Source organism: Seriola dumerili, unplaced genomic scaffold, assembly GCF_002260705.1.
Source record: "Seriola dumerili isolate Sdu_G_001 unplaced genomic scaffold, Sdu_1.0 BDQW01000756.1, whole genome shotgun sequence".
Classification (NCBI taxonomy): Eukaryota; Metazoa; Chordata; class Actinopteri; order Carangiformes; family Carangidae; genus Seriola; species Seriola dumerili.
In genome coordinates, this window is record NW_019175011.1 from 378329 (window position 1) to 398132 (window position 19804).

At 41.8% G+C, this 19804-nt stretch overlaps 1 protein-coding gene across 1 annotated transcript in view; it reads right to left on the reverse strand.

The window, feature by feature from the left end:
* LOC111236905 (DNA-binding protein SATB1-like) overlaps positions 1–7408 on the reverse strand; it is a 62319-nt gene extending 54911 nt beyond the window's left edge. Inside the window, exon 1 of the mRNA XM_022765809.1 lies at positions 7287–7408. The gene's annotated coding sequence lies outside the window, so the exon portion shown is untranslated. The remainder of the gene's footprint in view (positions 1–7286) is intronic.
* Between the last annotated feature and the right edge of the window lie 12396 nt (positions 7409–19804).

The window sequence follows — 19804 nt, forward strand, 5'->3', positions numbered from 1 at the left end:
CTGTTATAATCATGTGCTGAATACAGATTTAGCTCTGTTCAAGGTGGGTTTTTACAAGCCTGTGCGGCTTTGTGTTGGGGAGATACAGTATGTGGTGTGTGTGTGCTGCGCATGTACACGAGTGTAATTGTTCCTGCAGTATTTTGTGCCTGTTGGCTACATTTGTAAAGAAAACATGGAAAATGACATGAGAAACATGACAAGCTGAATGCTCAATTGCAAACAAAAGACACCTCATATTTAAACGGCAGGAGTCATAGCATTACACCGCAGATACATGTCACCACCTCTGTGTGTATTACCACAGATACTCTATGTTTTTACCCTAACACACTTCTCTAAACTATCGCATCTGGTCTGCTGCTTTTAAACCACATGTTTATATCTCAGGAGGAATTAAATAAGATGTCTGTCTCATTAAAAAAAAAGACACTAATAATCAACACAAAGGCGGGAAATGAATAAGATAATGTATCATTGTTGGCTCAGCATTGAGAAGCGCTGTGTCAGGCGAAGCCGGCGCCTTCACTTTACTGTACGTAGGTGTTGTGATGTCTTCATGCTCGCCACTTGTGATGCGTCTAATGGGCATTAATACGATTATTTGGATTACTAATACAAATTAGTCTGCGCATCCAGTCTGAGCACACAGCACAAACAGCACTGGGGTAAGCGCTGTCAGTGGTTCAACTTTGAGCTCTTTTCTGCAAGTGTCTCCCTCAATAAAAACACACACATAAAACATAATGGTATTATTAGAAGCTGCAAAGGATTAAATAATCTGTCGGGGGAACGTGTCAAAACACGGCTGCGTCAGTGTGGGTGCACAGACGAACCTCAGTGAGACATAAAGATGTCATGTACAGTGAGAAAAAAGGAAAACGAGGGTGGTGTACATAAGATGCCGTGCAAAACCAACAAGCTGTTAAATGAGTAGTAAAGCTGACAAAAAATGAAATCAGTCTCTTGTCTAAACAAAACTATGAATTAATGAAGAGGCAGATAGTATTTTCTGTATCGACAATTCCTGGTTTAATTTTATATTATGAATGAAAACGCACCAAAAAGAGGCTTTTGACTTTGGGAAAAAAGAAACGGTTTAGTGCCGGAGGCATTTTTAAGGTCATTATGTGGGTAAATGAGTTTCAAAATACGTTACAGACCAGATACTATACTACTATTAAAACAAAATATTGTGTTATGTCTAAGAAAGACAATATGGAAAGTCCAGAAATCTGAGATCTCAGTGACACTCAGTGATCACAACAAGCGCCATGCGTCATCATGTTGTATGCAAGGGTTTCATTTTACTCCCCGTCTTCTCTGAAATACATTTGTTTGTCAGTGACGCCTTATTTATTTTAAATGAATCCTCCTGCACGACTGATGCACAAACACGCAACCAAGGTTCACGTCTGTACAGAGTTCAGGGTCAAGGTGGTTTATTAATGTTCCCTCGTCAGACATCTGTGGACCATGAAACATTTCCTTTATCGGTTGTTACGAGGTAAGCACAGATAGACTAAATATTTCATAATGAACATATCCTCCAAATAAAATGAGTTTCATGTTTTCCATTAGCCTCTAATACAGCGAGTGTGGCTTTCAATTACTAGTGAAATAAGGTGATTTCTACATTTCTCATATGTCCGCGCTTCGGTGTGGGAGGAAGTAGAAAAGAGAGAAAGAAAGAACAAGGGGGATGTAATGAACTGAGAGTCGGCTCCTAAGTGCTTAATTGTTTTATAATCACATGAAGTCGACAGAAATAGAAGCGGAGCGAGTGGTCTCCACCTCAGGTCTGCTAACAGGAAGGCCTAACGCCAGTTGGCCTCGACGGGTCTCTGCGTTGCCTTGGAAGACAAACATTAGGACGTTTTTTTTTCTCCCCCCCCCCCCCACCCTTCGGTGAAGCTCCACTCGCAGCCCTCATTCTCACCTCATAACTCTCCACTCTCGACACCCACCCTTTTCGTGTGTGGTGTGCACTGTACACAATGCAACTCCCACGCAGATGCACGCCACACATGCAGACGCATGCACATCCGCTCAGTGGCGGCGAGCGCTGCTTCGGCTGTGTCAAAGGAAGCCTCTTCCATCCGGGTCCGGGCCTCGGCCTGAACCCTGACGCCGCAGTCGGCCTCGGTGTCATCGGGTTGACATCAGCCGTGAGTTACCACTGAGCCACGCCAGGTCAGTCTTGTGTCACAGGAATCTGTATTAATGATTCACAACCCTTCACCGCCTTGTTTATCACCCTCCCTCCCTCTCGCTCTCTCTCCTCGCCTTTATCGAATTATGAAACCAATTAGTCATAGAACAATCAACGGGCATCAGAGGAAGGGCCGTTTTTAAAGAAATGACTTTTCTGTCACTGCTCGCTGGACCCTGGTCATCACATGACCAAATAATTAAACTCTAATTTCTGCCTCGTGGATCGCAACAAATAAACAGTTAATAGAGTTAGAAAGACAGGGGTGTTTGTGTGTGTGTATAAGAGACAGAAAGAGATACTGTAGATGGCTTTGTGGCACAGAGAGAGGACAGACTGAAGGGGTGAGAAAGGTTGCCACGTCCTGCTGGGTTTTTCCTGAAGTAGGGCAAAGGCGGTGAAGGGCACAGTACCCGGGCCTTGTGGGGAGTTCTTGGGAGTGTTAAGGAAATGAAGGCAGGTGATGGGATGGTGTTACTCGCCTCAGTGTGCAAGGAGAGACGCTGAGATGAAGGGAGAGATGAGATGGGGGGGGGGGCAGCAGCTCTTAATATCGAGGCTTAGGCAGAAGTATTGAATGAGAGGTGCAGACTTAAGGATGTGGTTCTTTATCTACGTATTTTTCTTTGCATATTTAATCCCTTGTCAAAGGATGCATCATCCATCCAGACGAACAAAACAGTTGATAAGGCAAGGGTGTGTGTGCGTGTGTGTGTGTGTGTGCGTGTGTGTGTGTGTGTGTGTGTGTGTGTATGAGACAGAGAGAGAGAGAATACAGTATCTGTTGAAATTGTTTCATTGGAGTATGTGGGTGGGTATTAACAACCTGATCTTAGCGGGATGCGCTTTCCTCTAAATCGCTCTCTTTTTCTTCCCCTGAACAAAGGATTCAGAAAAACCTACACAGATCGGATGAAGACAAGCAACGGAATAAAAGACAATGAGTTTTTTTTTCTTCCCAAGAAAAATAAAAAAAACATACGTTGAGACTTGTAATAATGTCATTTGAACCGTGAAAACTTAAACATGTATGCTTTCTTAAATTATATTTGCTACGGTAGCATGAAGCACGCTAAATAACAAGAACAGCAACAAAATAAATACAAAAAATACTAACATAGGAGGGATGTCATTTTGTAAAAGCGTGACAAAACCGACATGACGGACTTTGGGTTTTTTTTTTTTTTTTTATCTCCCGGGAAGGACACGCCAACCCATTCGACAAACGGGGCTGATTGTGAGGACCCGAAGACAATGTGACGCTTTTATCACTAAGCCAAGGAATCTGGATCAACACTATGCAAAGCATATGCCAGAATAAATGCAGCCCAACATGCTGGGACAACATAAACCCCCACTCTCCCCTCTCGTTTTCTGTCTTCATAAAGAACTTTCCAGATAATGACAAAATGAGCTGTAACTCCCGAATCACACACCAAGCATGCACCCAGGGTGGCATGTCTATAACTATCAGAGCAGAGGGGTGGGGTGGGGGGTGGGTGGGGGGGCTTTCTTACATTTTTGAGCCCTGGAATGCAGCAGTCCCTATTAACGCACCAGCCTTTTCTCTTCCCAAAAACTAGTTGCAACATGTCATCAAAAGAAAACAAAAAAAAAAAAAACGTTGGGGATCATTGTTATCTTTCTCCACTATTAGCAATCATAACAGAGCTATTTCATACAGGGGAGGGATCGAGGGGGGGGGGGGGGACGGACGTGTGTGGAGGGATGGAATCCCCAAAGAGCCACACATTAAAAAACGAGACAGGCCTCTTATTTACTGGCGACAGTCTAATAAATACATTTGCTGGCAGCTAAACAGGTATTTACTCTGCTCCCTACCACAGGTATAATTTCACTGTTTGCTGAGCTGTTATTTTGCTACAGTGATAATTATCGAGGTGGTAAAGAAAGACGATTAATGGTTTTAGCCGAGATATCAGTCTCAGCAAAGTGAGGCACAGCCCAGCTCTAAACTCCCAGCAAATACTCAACAGTAGGGGTTTTTAATAATCTGCATCTTTTGCTGCAGGAATTCAAAGCACAGCCCCAGCACAGAGCTAAGATAGAGGTTTCTTTTTTTTTATGTGTGTGTGTGGGGGAACAACAACTTTGCCTGGACATTTTTATTTACCTGAAAGCAATAAAACTGATTATTCAGAGCGTAATTCAATTTTAAAGCAAAGTGATGAAGCATCCTTAATATCATTTCAGGACACACCAAACAGCAAAAACAACAACAACAACAACAACAACAACCTGTTCTCTCCACTGTACAGACTAATTGGTCTCTCAGGGTCACAGGACAAACTTTGCCGTCTACTTCTGCTCTCATCTGACAACCTGCTCTTCAACATATATTAACACTGACGATGAGCGAGGGCTGGGCACGCCAACATGCAGCCGCTGTGTTGTACTTAACTAATCTGTTCCACGCTGGAGGGGGTGTAAAGTTTAACTGGTGATACGCAGGACTTTTCGTGGGATGTGAGCACCGGCGACCTCGGGTTGTGATGCAAAAGTGTGGCTGGGATTTAAAAAGAAAAACACACCAAGAGACACCTGAATGTTTGAGAACATTACAAGCTGATTTCCTGCTATTACACTACTACAGTACAGTAAATGCAGCGTGCACTAGTTTCGATTAGTTGTAATGAAAACAAAACTAAGCTATGACGTGGGGGGGGGGGGCACAATATCTGAGTATAACAAGGTTAAGGTAGAGAGGTGGAAACACTTGGGTGTTTTCCCAAGTCTCTTCCTGATAGTAAATCACAGTCTGGTTATTGTAAGAACTGTGAACATGACAGAACACAGTCAAAGGAATTAATAACATGCTAATAAGCTGTGACAGATGTTTAGGCTTCTCTGCTGGATCTGTGTGACCTGACTGTCAAATGCAGCGCCGCCGTCCCCGCACTCTTGATTCTTATCATTCCTGTCAAACAAGTTTATGCAGAGAAAATCGTGCCAAGCAAACGTGGATGCTGCTGTGGACAACGTACATGAGCATTTCTGTGCCACTTTCAAAACCACAAAGTGATTAGACAAAAACAAAAACAAAAACAAGTGGATGTAATGAAGGTTCAGAGCTGAGGAGTAAAACCGAGAAGTTTTGTTTCAGCGTTCACAAAGCTGCCGTTGAGGCTTTCGTCTTGTCTGAGGACTGTTACCAGAAGTGACACATGGCAGCATGAGACAGGAAAGGAGTTGTATGTCGCTGCTGTCAAAGGCACTGACCAGATAAGCCACAGCACCTTGAGCTGCCACAGATCTGTAACAGATAAAAGGCACCGTGCTGAGCCATAACCCGTTTTTTCCCATGCTGAGGTGCCACGCTTGACCTCGTAATCGCATGTGAGCAAGCAAAGCAAACAACCTGACGACAGCAGTGAGATAATAAACAACCAGTGACACCGAAAACCCAAGATTATTTCAGGATAATTGCTCTTTAATTATCTGATCGAGTTTCTGATTTAACGCAAACTTTGTTCACCGGATTTTAGTGTAATTTTCTCTGCACTTTATCCTCGTTTTCACACCTCACCATGGCCCAACATACTCTTTATGACAGACCTACAACACAAACACCATGTATTATCTGACATCAGTGTATTTGTGCTGATATTTATATATATATAAATAATGTTTAATATCTAAGTGAAAGCCACTCACCATGCTGGTGTACGTGTGTGTGTGTGTGTGTGTGAACTGTCAGCTATTTTCTAAAGGAGCAGAGAGTGAAACCTTTAAAAACCTGTAAACCACAGAACACTGGTGCCCACGCACTTTTAAGATGGCAACACATCTTCTCATAACTGAGCTCCCTGTCTCTGTCTCTCTCTCAAGCACACACACACACACACACACACACACACACACACACTTACACAAAGGTCTGGTTGTACCCGAAATTACTTTATCAGCACTGTGACAAAACCTGCAAGGAAGACCAAACAGCATTACTACACCATCTCTGTATCATCACATCTATCTGACTGCCTCAGACCAAGTCAGGCAGAAAGACAGTAATAAACCCGTTAACTGTTTGTTTCCCTCTGAGTGGGTCACACTTTCCTTTTTCTTTTTTCTTTTTCCTTGTTGTGGCTCAGTCAGTGTGCTTCTCACAGTCACACCAAGTGTTTCATGCTACAGCAATAAAAGTGTTGAAGCAAGTTGACACGTAATTAAATAGTAAGTATATGGAGAGAATAAATGAAGTGGCTCTAATGGCCTAATAAAAAGTAGTAAAAGTAGATGGGCAGTTGGGCTGCAATAGCTTCAGCGTTTCCAATAGACATGTCTGACAACACACTTCATTATAATGAGTAAAAAATAAACTGTTTTAAATGATAAAAAAAAATAATGAAAGAAGATTCAGCCTTTAACTCTAAACAACTTTATCCACAAAAAAAAAAAAACCAAACCCCATCCCTGGTTCCTAAAGTCCTGAGGTCAGGAGCAGCGGAGGCAGCATCACTTCTTGCTCCTCTGCCGCGCGCTGAATAAGTTGTTAAATGAATTAGAGGAGATGCATGTACTTAACCCCGCGAATATCACGAGTGCTTTGCTTATTCGTGCAGAAATGACACAGGCCTGTTTCTGCACATTTAAAATTAGATGTCAAAAAAATAAAATAAATAAATAAAAGTTCTGAATGCGTGCATTTATATTTACCATTAAGCGTGACATTCATAGTCTGTTTTTTTTTTCTCTCTCTCTCTTTATGAAATATTAAATCCGAGCAGCCACTTTTGGTGTGTGTGGGTTTTAAGTGATTTGGAAGATAGGTCTGTAAAATTGCTTTTAATTCATTTAGCTGCCAGTAATTTATCCTTCTAATTCCAAGGAGAGGCGCCGTATTTTTTATAAGTCATGCAATAAAAAATGTGATTTAAAACAAACGCAGAGACAGTAAAAAAAAAAAAAGAAACACACACACACACACACACACACACACACACACACACACACACACACACACACTCACACACGCGCGCGCGCACAGAGGCATGTGACAGAATGACAGCCGAGCAGATCACAGAGGAGAAACTGTACACTAACAGGACCGTACCTTTAAAGTCAGCAGTCGCCCGACCTCTTGTTTTCCATCAAAAGTTGAGCAACCTCTTGTCACTGCTCCACGAGAGATCCAAAAATAGGCGACTGCTCTGTGGAGGAGGAGGAGGAGGAGGAGGAGGAAGAAAAAACTGTTTTAAAAAGTCAAAAGTCCTGCGGATGAGGAGGGGAGGGAAGTCGTCTGGTAGAAACCGCGCTGGCGGAGGTTGAAGTTGGGGAGCGCACACGGCGGATGGAGCGCAAGAAATGTGAGCAACCGTGCGCTGCGGGCAGCGGGGGTGAAGTAGAGGAGAGGAGAGTAGCGGCATGTGAGGAGGGCTGCTTTGAGAGGGTGGCAGGTAAACGAACCGCCCCTCCCCGTTTCTGATGCTAAAATCGATGATTTGCCAGCTGTGGCGCAGCTTGTCTCATTGCCCCACTTTGGTTTTTACAGCCGCTCCTCTCCGACGCGCTGATCTCCGGGGACAGAGAGAGAGAGAGAGACAGAGAGAGAGAGAGAGAGAGAGAGAGACAGACAGAGAGAGAGAGAGAGAGAGAGAGAGAGAAGTCACTGCCAGGAGAGCTCTCACACTCATTCATTTTCATATTTACACGCCACATGTTTGTATGTCAAGAAGAAGAAGGGGGAAAAAAGTCTGGTAAATAGTCGACTGCGCGCAGCGGCGCGCGTTTTGCTCCGTATAGAGTCGAAGCCTGTTGTTTTAACAGCGGAGGGCAACCTGCCAGCTCCGCTCCCCGCACACCTGAGCGGCATATGAAACCGTGCAGCCCGGTATAGAGCGGTATATACATCAGATGCTCTTATACCGACATAAAAGAGCTTGTTTATTAAAGCAGATGGGGTTGATTTGTTTGAAAGAAGAAGTTCGCACAAAAAAAAAAAAGTTTGCAAGAATAATTAAGTTTGAACAATGCTTGTTGAAAGAGAGGCTAATACTGCAGTCTGTTCTCTTGCTGTGTTTGCCGAAAGCTATTTTTTTTTCAATTAATTTCACCAATTTAAACAAGGTTTTAGAGGAAAATAATGATTATTCTGACTATTCTGCAATGAAGATTTCTACTGAACCAGAGTCACTTTTATTTTATCAGTGAGAGCTGTTGCTCTTTTGTCTTTCAACTTAGTTTAACTCCGGCCATCACACACACACACACACACACACACACACACACACACACACACACACACACACACACACACACACACACACACACACATATACGCGCGCGAACAGCCTCTCCATCACATTTAAGAATCCTTCCCCGGGCCTATCCAAAAAAAAAAGAGAGAAAATAAAAATATAAATCTACGCTTAAGGAATGCAAATTTGTAAAAAAAAAAATGTACGTGGAGAGCAGAATAATTTGATTTTTTTCTTTTCTTGGACATCTTTAAGAACACAGCCTGAAGCAGAATCAGCCGAGGCACAGAGGACAGTGACAGATAACGGAGGGGAGGGAAAAAAAAGCTTTTATTTTCGCCCTCACAGTGTCTAAATGTATTTGTGCTATTTTAATTGATTTTCAGCTGTAACTATATTGACTGCTGTATGAAAAGTGCAGCATATATTAGTGGCTTTTTTTCCTGCCACAGTCTGAAATTATAGACGAGAGGAGAAAAAAAATCTCAAGTTTCAGAGAGTGGTAAATTAAATTAACCACTTTTTAATGAAGAACAGTATCACAGTTAATGGAGGGAGTGTTAGAACCGCCTCTTCATGGTGACTCCTGTTATTATACTTCTACATGTTGTACATTAATGTTTCCTACAATAGATTTTCAAATCAGGGGAAGAAAAAGAAATATCTTCCTGCATGAATGAGCATTCCTCATTCACTCATCCTGTGTGATTTTTATCTTGTCTGTGTCCATCATGTGTGTCCATCATGTGTGTGTGTGTGTGTGTGTGTGTGTGTGTGTGTGAGCAGCTCCTGCATATGTGGTTAAATACTGTATGTGAGCCAGTACTGTGCCTTGTGTGTGCACAGTGTGTCTGCAGATTGTGGTTTGCATGCACATTTTTATTTGTGTCATGCATGTATGTTTGTGTGTGTGTGTGTGTGTGTGTGTATGTGCGTTTTTGAACTTGCGTGCCCCATTTGTGCACATTTATACTCAATTCTTGTGTGTATGCCTCTGTATGTGTGTGTGTGTGAGTGTGTGTAGAAATGATTGACAGTTTGCATCTGCATAAAGGCTAACCGCTCTGCACTAGCAGGTGTGCAGGAGCCCACAGGTAATGCAGCTGTTTACTTACAATATGAATGTGTTTCTCTTACCGGGTTTAGCATAAATAACACACTGATACATTTACATTTACACTTAATTTACACATCCCATTGAAAATAGAATTAGTGTGGAGGAAAGAAAAAAAAGGAGCAAAACGAAGCCGAAACAAGAGAACAGACGGTGAGAGCCGAAGGAAAGGTTTTGGCCTGAAAAAATCCTGAAAATTATTTTTATTTATCTGATAAGACAGAGCAGAACTAGAGCCCTTATCGTAAGCTGATATGTACAAATACTTCTCAGAAAAGTTCATTTGTTGTGGTTTTGGGACTCCACAAAAGTTTCATTATGAAGCATCTGAGATCTGCATTTAAAAAAAAAAAAAGAGGTAAAAAAAAAAAAAAATCACACACACTCTCTCTCACACACACACACACACACACACTCTCTCCCACACACACACACACACACACACACACACACACACACACACACACACACACACACACAATCTCTGCATATGATTCACACCAGTTCTCTCCTGGGAGACTGAATGGGAATTGAAAAGTTCCAGTAAAGAGATTCAAATTTGCTTTCTGCATAATTATAAATTCATGCTAAGTTAGGGATGTTTTCATCATTACGGACAACAGCTGGTGATTTCAATGCAGCCTGTGTTTTATCCAACGACTCATGTTGCTGCCTCCGAAAGAGCCCACATGTGCTGCAGTTAACACTTTGACCACAAGGGGGACCGGTGAGCCTCATGTTAAAGAGGGTAGGGAGGAGAGTAGGAGAGGAGATGACCCCTCTTCATAAGACATTTTATACTTCGGGTTTCAACATATTATCATCCAGCTGGTGGTGCCAATATCTAAAATTCAAAAGCAAACGAAACCCTGACCTCTGCATTCAAACGCAGAGAAGATTATTCGTGCGGCAGCGACGTGTGAGAGCTGTGGATCAGCTCCAAAACGTTAATGCAAATTGTTAATGTGCATCTATGTTGCTGAAGCATAAAGAGGGCACGTGGAAAGCACAAAAAACAGAGAGGCAAATGTGTGTGAAGTGTAAAAAAATCAAAGCAGACCTTGAGCTGAGACATTTCAATCGTCTGCACTTTTTCTTTTTTCTTTTTTTCCTCTCTGAAAACAATAAACAGCACTTGGAAAATTACAAGGGTTATACACCCCAGAATTAATCTTTCCAACCCATAACTAAATAGAGAGACACTGTTGCCTCTCCATCAAGTGGGTATATTTTAATTACAGGCTATTGACTACTGAAAGTAATTTGTCTCAGAAAGATGCCCAAGAGCTAAAAGACAGACGTCTCGTCTAAATCTGGAATGCTCAGCCACTTTTTTCGCTCTGGTTTTGCGGTTAGCTCTTGCAACTTTCTTCAGTAGCTCTTTTATAATTGTTCACCTTCTAAAGATTAACAAGGATTCCCGGGAAGACTAACATTTGTCTACTGCTGTATCCGGGGTAAGCACTGTGGATTTTCAGATTTTTTTTTTTTTCTCCCTCAGCAGGAGTTGAAATTGAAGAGTGTATTTCTCTGCCTTTTCCTTACTCGCTTTTCATTTCAGCACCTCTTTGAATTTTGAAACAGAAGTACTCCACAAGCTCACCTCTTAAATGAAACACTATTAATCCTCATTTGTGCGCTGCCAAGGAGGACAGTGGAGATGAGAGCCAATCAGAACAATAAAAGCTGACCCACAGCGGCGCCTCCAAAGCGCACACGCCTCCAGCTGTTAATGGGATGTCAGTCAGCTGGGCGAAAGAAAACAGCCCAGAAGTGTAATTACTGTCTGGTGTGAACTCTCTCATCAGCTGTGGAAGCTTAATGTCACTTAGTACATTACTGCATGTGGGGAGCGTCAGCTGAACACAGCTGCCCGGATATTAGAGGACACAGCGAGGAAAGTTTCTTCAGGTATACGGAGGTGTTTCTGAAACACAATCGCCTGTCAATCACACTGTCAGGGCCGACTATCTTTTCCTTTAACTTCCTGTTAACGAGACCATCCAAGAAACCAACCGTCTCTTACCTGGATCATCTTTAGACTCTTAGAACTTGACCACAAACAAATCCAGTGATCAGGTGGATCAACGAGGATCATTTTTGAGCTTGTTCGAGCCGAGAGTTTGGTGAAACCTTTGCTGCTTGTAAATGCGATCAGACTTTACTGATCCCCAGGAGCGAAAATGAATCATCAGAGTTTGTTATTATTGATCCGGTATTAACTGTTGCCTCAGTGGTGCCAGTTTATTAGGGTTCAAACTCTGAAGAGGTAGAACCCCATCGAATCTGCGCCGGTTTATGATTATTCGTCATCTTATGCCGCAGCTCAAATTGACCAATTGAATGGAATGAGCCACAGAAATGAAACTTGGTCCAACAAGTGGAAATAATGTCCAAATGGTTCTCAAGAAACATGAGCCCAATGGGCAAGATGGCAGCGCTGTCATTAAGGCCCCAAAACACAATTTTGCACATGGTGAAAAACAGTAACATGACATCAAATTTTTTGGGTTTTGACTATAACAAAACTAAATCTGGTATACAGTACTGCAGAACTGAGCTAAATAATTCTACTATAAATGGGCAAGATTGGTCCAGAAACATTGTCGCCAACAACAAAAACATCTTGGAAAAAGAAGGATCCTATAGCAGCTAATTGGCCAATCATCATAAATCTTGGTAGATACTTTTAGTCTATGTTTGGGGGAAGGTTTACCGAAGCATTTTGAGCCAAACCCATAGAGGTGTTTATGCTCCGGGGGATGTATCAACCAGGATCTGAAGTGTCATATTGACTGATGAATGTGGGCGTGGTCTACTCATCAATATCTTTCATCTTATGCCATCGCACAATTTGCATTTGAGACAAAGATTTGAAACTTGGATCTATAATTGCGTCCCAAGAAATATGAGTCCAATCGGCCGTTGGTGGCGCTATAATTGAAAGACAAAAAAGCAAAAACTTTTCGGTCTCTCTCCTTGAATGAAACCTGCTCGTTGCTGCTTGCGGCTTTTATTTTGTGCGGTGCTGCTTCCTTTTTGTATACTTCTCATTGAGTCTCGGATGTTACTCACCCTGGTGAGGATAGTTTAACCAGAGCTGTTTCTGAGGACGCTGTGACTGCGGTTAGCGTCAGTGTGGAGTGAATGGACGAATGCTTCACAGTGGTGGAAAGTAGCTACGTATTTTACTCAAGTGAGGAGAAATGTTGTACTTTTTAATCCAGGTTTATCTGACAGTTTTAGTTCCTTTAGAGTTACTTCACAGATTAAGATTAGAAAACAAACATTTGATAAACTCACATAGTTTCATTTGAAATTATTCATTATTTTACAAAAGATCTTTGTTTTTTCCTCTTTCCTTTCCCATAATTATCTTACAACCTCTTTTGGTACCACTGGACTAAACCACCTGACTGTAACCTATATAAAGTAGTTAAAACTAGCTGCACTTGTGCAGCTTTAAGAGTAAAATGGTTCTGACACATTGGTGTAATTTAATAACATACGTCAATCACAGGGGCCAATTTAAAGTTCTTTCAATACTTCAAGTGCATTTAGCTGATAATATGTCTGTACCTTTACTTTTTGTAGAACTGTTTTTACAGTTTATTATTGGCACCTTTATTGAAGTAAAAGGTCTGACTACTTTTTCCACCGCTGATGCTTCAGCAGCACTAATGTGCTTTTGATGCAGCCTCAAATATAAAATGACCGTTTTATGTCTGCCAGAGGAGCCATCAGACAACAGGTGTTAAGAACTGCTGGTAAAGGGTCTCGAGATCTGGCAATATGTTGCAATAAAGCTGGCATTTCTTCACATGCTGATATCACAGATTATTTACTTCAAGCGGCGACGCCACCTGCATTAACTCTAATTTTCTGCCACAGTGTCGGGAGGGAGGAGCATGTTTAAAGACTTCAAAAAATCAACATCATACTGCAACTTCTGCAAAGGAAAGTTCTTGTTCGACACTCTGCCGACATCCACATCCCTCCATTTCTACCATCTGTAACCTTCAGCTTGTTTGTGTCAGGCTTGCAAACATGGTTGGATGCCGGGCATGTCAACCAGCACAGAGCCATGGGAACCACAGCGATATCAGGCCTCTGTGTTTGACATGCATCTCAATGCAGTGCCGCTGTCACAGTGAGACACCCTATCTCCTGGAGAGTTTATTAGCTGTGCTTAATTAAACAAATGTGATTAGAGTGATCCAAACTCACACAACTGAATCCCCGGTAAGGAGTCAGCCGTGAGAGGCGGCTGTGGAGAGGAAGTCGAGTCACGCATGGCTTAGCTTTATTAATAGCGCCTATTACTCACCAACGTACACCTTGGCGAGCTGCAGAGTTTAACATGTGAGTAATGTGCGTGTGCAGCGACATTTCAGGTCCACTTTTGAAGTTTGTCAATCACAGTTTAGTGCTGACTGTCAAGAGAAAATGAAGCTCTGGTAATTTGATTGTAATTGATTAATGGTAATTTACTGCAAGATATGTGGGTGGGATTTAGCTACGGCTGTCACTCGTAACCAGGTGGAAAGCAACAGGGAAATTTTCGCTAACTTGTAAAAGATGAATCACTCAGAGAGACAGAGAAAGATGAGAGAGAAACTGAAGTAACTCCCGAGTGCTAATATTTTAGGGGGATTTTAACTCTGAGTCATTTCAATTCACCGACAAGTGTAAATTCTTTCTGTCAAAAAAATATAACGTGCTACTCAGAAGTATTTCTGTTTGAGGACAGAAGTTGCAGAAAGATGCTGAATCTCAGAAACTCAGTTAAAGTTTGAACTTTCTCTGCCCTGTGCATCTCCTGAATTTGATTGTGCACTCATTAGTCAATCACAGACAACCTAGACATCCAGGACTGTGCTATTTAAAACAATGGTCTCTCTATGTCTGAGTGAACTGAGCGGATCTGATGAGCCACTGCAGGTAATACAGCTCTGATATGTTACTGGGTCAGTGCCAATTCAAACTAATGAGGCCTTCAATAGTTTCTTTAAAAAAGTTCAGGTAACAGTTCACCAAGTTTGGTTCATTTAAATGATCAATTCAAACTTTCCTCCTTTGAAAATAGAGTCCTGTTATTGTCCTCTATATTAGCAGTCTGTGGGGGCAAGTGGGATTTCAGTCAGCATCAGGGACAGTCAGCATCATTCACTTTCAAACAGGTTTTTCCCCCAAACCGCAGCTACATATGAACAGGCTGCAAAAACCTGCAGTGAAATATTATTTTATTTCTGCACACTTTTTTTTTTATTTAATGTTTTGGTTGCATGTCTTGTACCATACGTCAAGGTCATACAGTTTACTTCCTATAGAACACCCCTTAAAGTGCATGTTCACGTTTTTCCCAGTGCGTTAAAACAATAATGACACACTCATATGTAAACCGAAAGCGCTGTTAGTTGTTTTCAGTGTTTCACCATCAGCTTTGAAGTTTGATTATCTGGTCTGTGCAGATGTAGAGTTCAGCTAAAGCTCTTTATTAATCTTGTGATATTACTCACCATCTCCTCCATCTTCAGTGCTACAACCCAGTGATGAGGTCAGAGCAGGTGGACTGCAGCAACCTGTCGTGCATGGTTCAAGGTCAGGAGAGGCAGATGTCTGAAAGAAAGAAAGAAAGAAAGAAAATAAATGTTATTTTGGGAAATGCACGTAGCAGAGTTGGAAATCTTTAACTTACTCTTTTGTTTACTGTTGGTTAGTTTTTTTTTGCAAAGTACAGCAGCTCCAGAGGAGACAGTGACGTCTTTATCAATAAAGATGCAAGCAGTGAGAAGGAGGGACAGTTGATGGATGTATTTACGCTACTTTGTTTTGTTGCAGCACCATGTCATGGTATCCCACATAATTATATAGGGCAAACAGGCATGATGTAACCATGGCAACATATGTAGGCACCAGAGCACACCTGTGTTGGAGTGAAAGGGAGAGTGTCTATGTGTGTGTGTGTGTGTGTGTGTGTGTGCGTGTGTGCGTGCTGTGCGTGCAGCCTGAACTACTTTGCAAAAGCGGTTAAAGTTTCAGCTTCATTGGAGACATTAAAACAGTGAAGCGTAGCATTAAGACTCTGATTCAATTAACTTTTTTTGTCCAAGTGAGAGATACTTTAAAGGCACAACGGTGTTAAAATGCTGTGTGGAGAATGTTAAGCACACAGATGCTGATGTTAGGTGTATGTTTGCTGGAGACAAAATCATTTCTGCTAATGTGCACTGACTACTTGATCACGCACACAGGAAACACAGTCTGCTGTTATGAAGCTGTAATTAGTGTGTTTGGCGTGACTGAAAATCTTTACTTAAAATAGATTATTATAAATAAATAAATTATGATTTGATTTGATGTCACTTAATGAAAATTTACTCCATATACGAACATTTTAAATAGAAAACTTGGTATGTTTCCTCATACTAACTGCATCTTAATGAACTTTGGTGAAACTCTTTTCTCCAGTCGTTTTCATTAACATGGAGCACAGAGGCTGCTTGTGCCTATCTTTTAACATGGCTATATCTGTACTGAACCGTTTATCCAGGCCTGCAATGCCATTTTGTAATGGTGCATCCATCACATCACCATTAAGAATTGAAATGCCTTTAAGCCTCTTACGCACATTTCCCTTTTAGCCACCATGACTTTTTAGATACCACTGCAACCAGAGGAATCTCTAATTCTGCATAATTTTTTAGCAAAGCTTGGCTAACCTAATTGTGTTTTTAATGCCTGCTGCTGCACAAGTGGAGACACAGCAGGTTATGTTAGGGGAAGAATTTATGGGAACTTATTGTTCAGGCGACTAAGTTGCAGTGGCACCTGTGCATGAACTCGGAGTCCAATTTAACAAAGGCTGTTTTAATTCTGTTCCTGAAGCTGTGGACGGAGCGAGCAACAACACAGAGTTCCGCTGAATACGATTGGATGAAGTGGAGCAAATGCCTAAAATCTAACCGCTAGACCAATTACCAGGTTAAAATACAACAATGGAAGTCAATGCATAAGAGCGTTAGCTGTGTGTTCAACACGTCTAACCCTGAGTTAATGATGAGCATTGAATTTACGCCAAATTACACAAATTATCTGACTGTTTTTGTCACCCCACAACAATGTACACCCCACAAAAAAGTAGTGTGTTTCATTCACACTGCTTTTTATAGAAGAAATGGTCGATTCACCCCCATTGTGGTGGAGGCAGAAATCTCAGACATATCTCTCAAAATCTGGCCACAAAAAAACCCTAAACCATCTGTATGGTTAGATACCACTAGAGTGGTTTTAGTGCTGCAGCTCCATAAAGATGGGAAACTCACAAGAGGCAAATAAAAAAAAAAAAGAGAGGTCAAAACCGAGGTGATTTGGGTCAAGCACCAAAGCTTCATCCTATATTTCCCATCTTGCAGCTACTTGTGTCCATTCTGCATGAAAGTCTCAATCCCAGCGTTAACCCTGACAACATCTAGACAACTGACAACTTTAGAAAACTCCTCCAGAGCTGCAGAAGACGTTGTGTAAGTGTTTTCACAGAGTGAGAACTCCTAACCATGATGAAAACACTGATCTGTATGTGTGGAAAAAAAATCAACATTAACAGGTCTTATTGAAATTGGGATAAAAAGTGACCGTTTAAAATATCAGCGAGTGATCTCAGCCGGCTCGACGGGAGCCATAGAGAAAAAAAAAAAGTCGCCAACCAGTTGAGTCGTTTCTTTCACTGCACATGGAAGCACTGATTCATTTTTAAGTGTGTGTGGAAGTGTCAGCGGATCATCCATCAATCCGGAGACATCTCCATACGCTGCGATGCATCACTTCATTTCTAACAATCGCTCATACAGTAAACCTCTAATCCAGCTCTCGAGTTGCCTTTGACAGCAGCTTAGCCACCCTGCCATCCAGCGTAACACAGCGGGTGCGGAGAAGCCCTCAGGGGTGAGATATCCTCCCCCCCCCCCCCCTTTCCACCTCCTACCCGGTTGCCCCTGGTGACAGTGACAGAAGTCTGTAATTGCCACTTCGTCAGACGGCTTCATTAAGACGAGCATTGTCTGCACAGCTGAATGACGGTGGATGGGGAAGAGAGGGGAGAGAGCCCACAATGCAATTACTGCATCGCTGTGACAGGTGGGGCCTCCAATCCTCTGCGTCGGTGGGGCCCTGATGCATGTTGGGGAGCCACGGCAGGCTCGCATCATTTTTCACCCCCCCTGTCATTAGTTGGTAATGATTGGATTATTTTGCAGATGAATCGCAGTATATGTCTTGCTCACAAACATTTCCTGGTCGTATTAATCAAAACCATCAAGGCAGAGCAGTCAGAGCGAATTAAAAAAACAACACGTCTAGATTAAAAATTACTGTAATCCTTCATCAGTGTGCCTTTAACCCTTTGATTGGGGGGGTGTCGTGGTGTGTGCCATCTCTAATGAATGTCTTTGACTTTGTGACAGTCTTTATGAATTGTAAAACCCAGATTATTGATAATGTTCAAGGTTCACAACACTCGAGGAGCAGGAGTCGCATCAACGCAGCGATGCAGCCACAAACGAGGAATGTTATCACGTCTTTCTGCAGCTCCAGGAACTTCTATGATCGGACGCTGCCTTCGTTCAGTGCCGATGAATCTCAGCGGGCCGTTATAATCTGCAAGGCGAGGGTCACATGACCAGCTGGGGGGTAGCCAAACTAAGACTACCACTGCTGAGCTAGTCTGCTAGCATGTTAGCATGTTTACAGCATTTATGCCAAACTACAGTGTGTTTGACAAAAAGTTTTATTTTGTTTAATTCACTTCACTTCAGACAAACCTGCGTCCTACAAATGATGTTTATACGCAAGAAAGCTGCAGCAGCAAATACAGTTTGTAGGAAACAAAGTAGGAAGCAAAGGAAGTCATGTTTTTTGGGGTTTTTTTATGAATGAAGCTGCACATTTATTAAAAGCAGCGAATTCACATGGAGGTGGATGGGGTGGATGCCCGGAGTATAAAGCACACGACTGTGGTTTAAGCCACAAAAGCACTTTGTTGGAGGTTAAGGAAAGATCTTGGTTTTGGTTAAATCTTTGGTCTTTCCAAAAGCTTTGTTGTCTTTTCACTACAATATCCCTGTTCATTATCTGATATTTCTCCAGCCACAGTCTGAGCAACGCTGGTGGAAGTCTTTTGCTGAGTCACAGAACACACATTAAAGAATCTGAGGGAAACTTCAACACTAACAGAGCTGTAACACAGAAAGTTTGAATGGATTCTCAAATGTGGTTTTCAAAACCTGATAAATGACAGAATATGTTGGTTTGAGCATGCACGCAGCTTAAAATGGTTAGCTCCCTACAAGTCTTTACTTAGTTTGTTTCTACCACAATCATAATTTCTACATTTGAAAATGTTTGCATTGATTAAAGTTGAATCACAGTCATAAGGTGCTGCTTTGTAAAAGTAAATAAAGAAGAAAAAAGGTCCTTCTGCTGTAAAGAGCACATTATGTCCTTCTTTACTGACCAGAAACTGAGCTACCAAAGAGTAAACTACAGCCTGGACATAATAGTCCAAGAAAGTACGGTTGCATTGATGAGATGTAGCATGTTACGCTTTCACGACTTAAGTTTGTGTCCTGTTACAGACTAGAACAATCAACAATTTCTTTTTTAAACAGACTGTAATTGTCTTGAATAGATATTGTAGAAACAAGTCGTATAAAACATGTCAGCGAACATAATTCAGGGTTTGCACTGATATCAGTGTTGTCTTGCGTGATGGTTGAGCAGTGACACCTGACTGAGTTAGTCCAGGTCCAGGTGAATACAGTAGATTATATGTGGGTTTGATGTTATTTTATTAAGAAAAGCAAATAAAAATTCCTCCTAAAAGATGTTGAGATAAATGATATTGCCATGAAATATACTTTTCTTTTTTTAATATAACTTTCCAGTACTTTGAGCACCGGAAACCAAATTACATTCACCTCCAGTACCATTGTACGGAGTGGCATCTGCATGGCTATAAACCACTAGGTATAAATGAGGAAATAGTTTTTTTTATTATAATTTTTATTTCTAATGTTTTAGCGTTAAACTCTCGCTATAGGATACCTTCTTATTTCTGCTGTGAGACTGGATGATGTGTGAAAGCAGCAGCCTGACTCGCTCTCGCTCAGTCCACCCCCAGTGAAACACATTCCTTTCATCCATCGAAATTCCACATGATTGAAATTGCCCTCGGTGGAAACATATCATAGCCATCCACGGCTC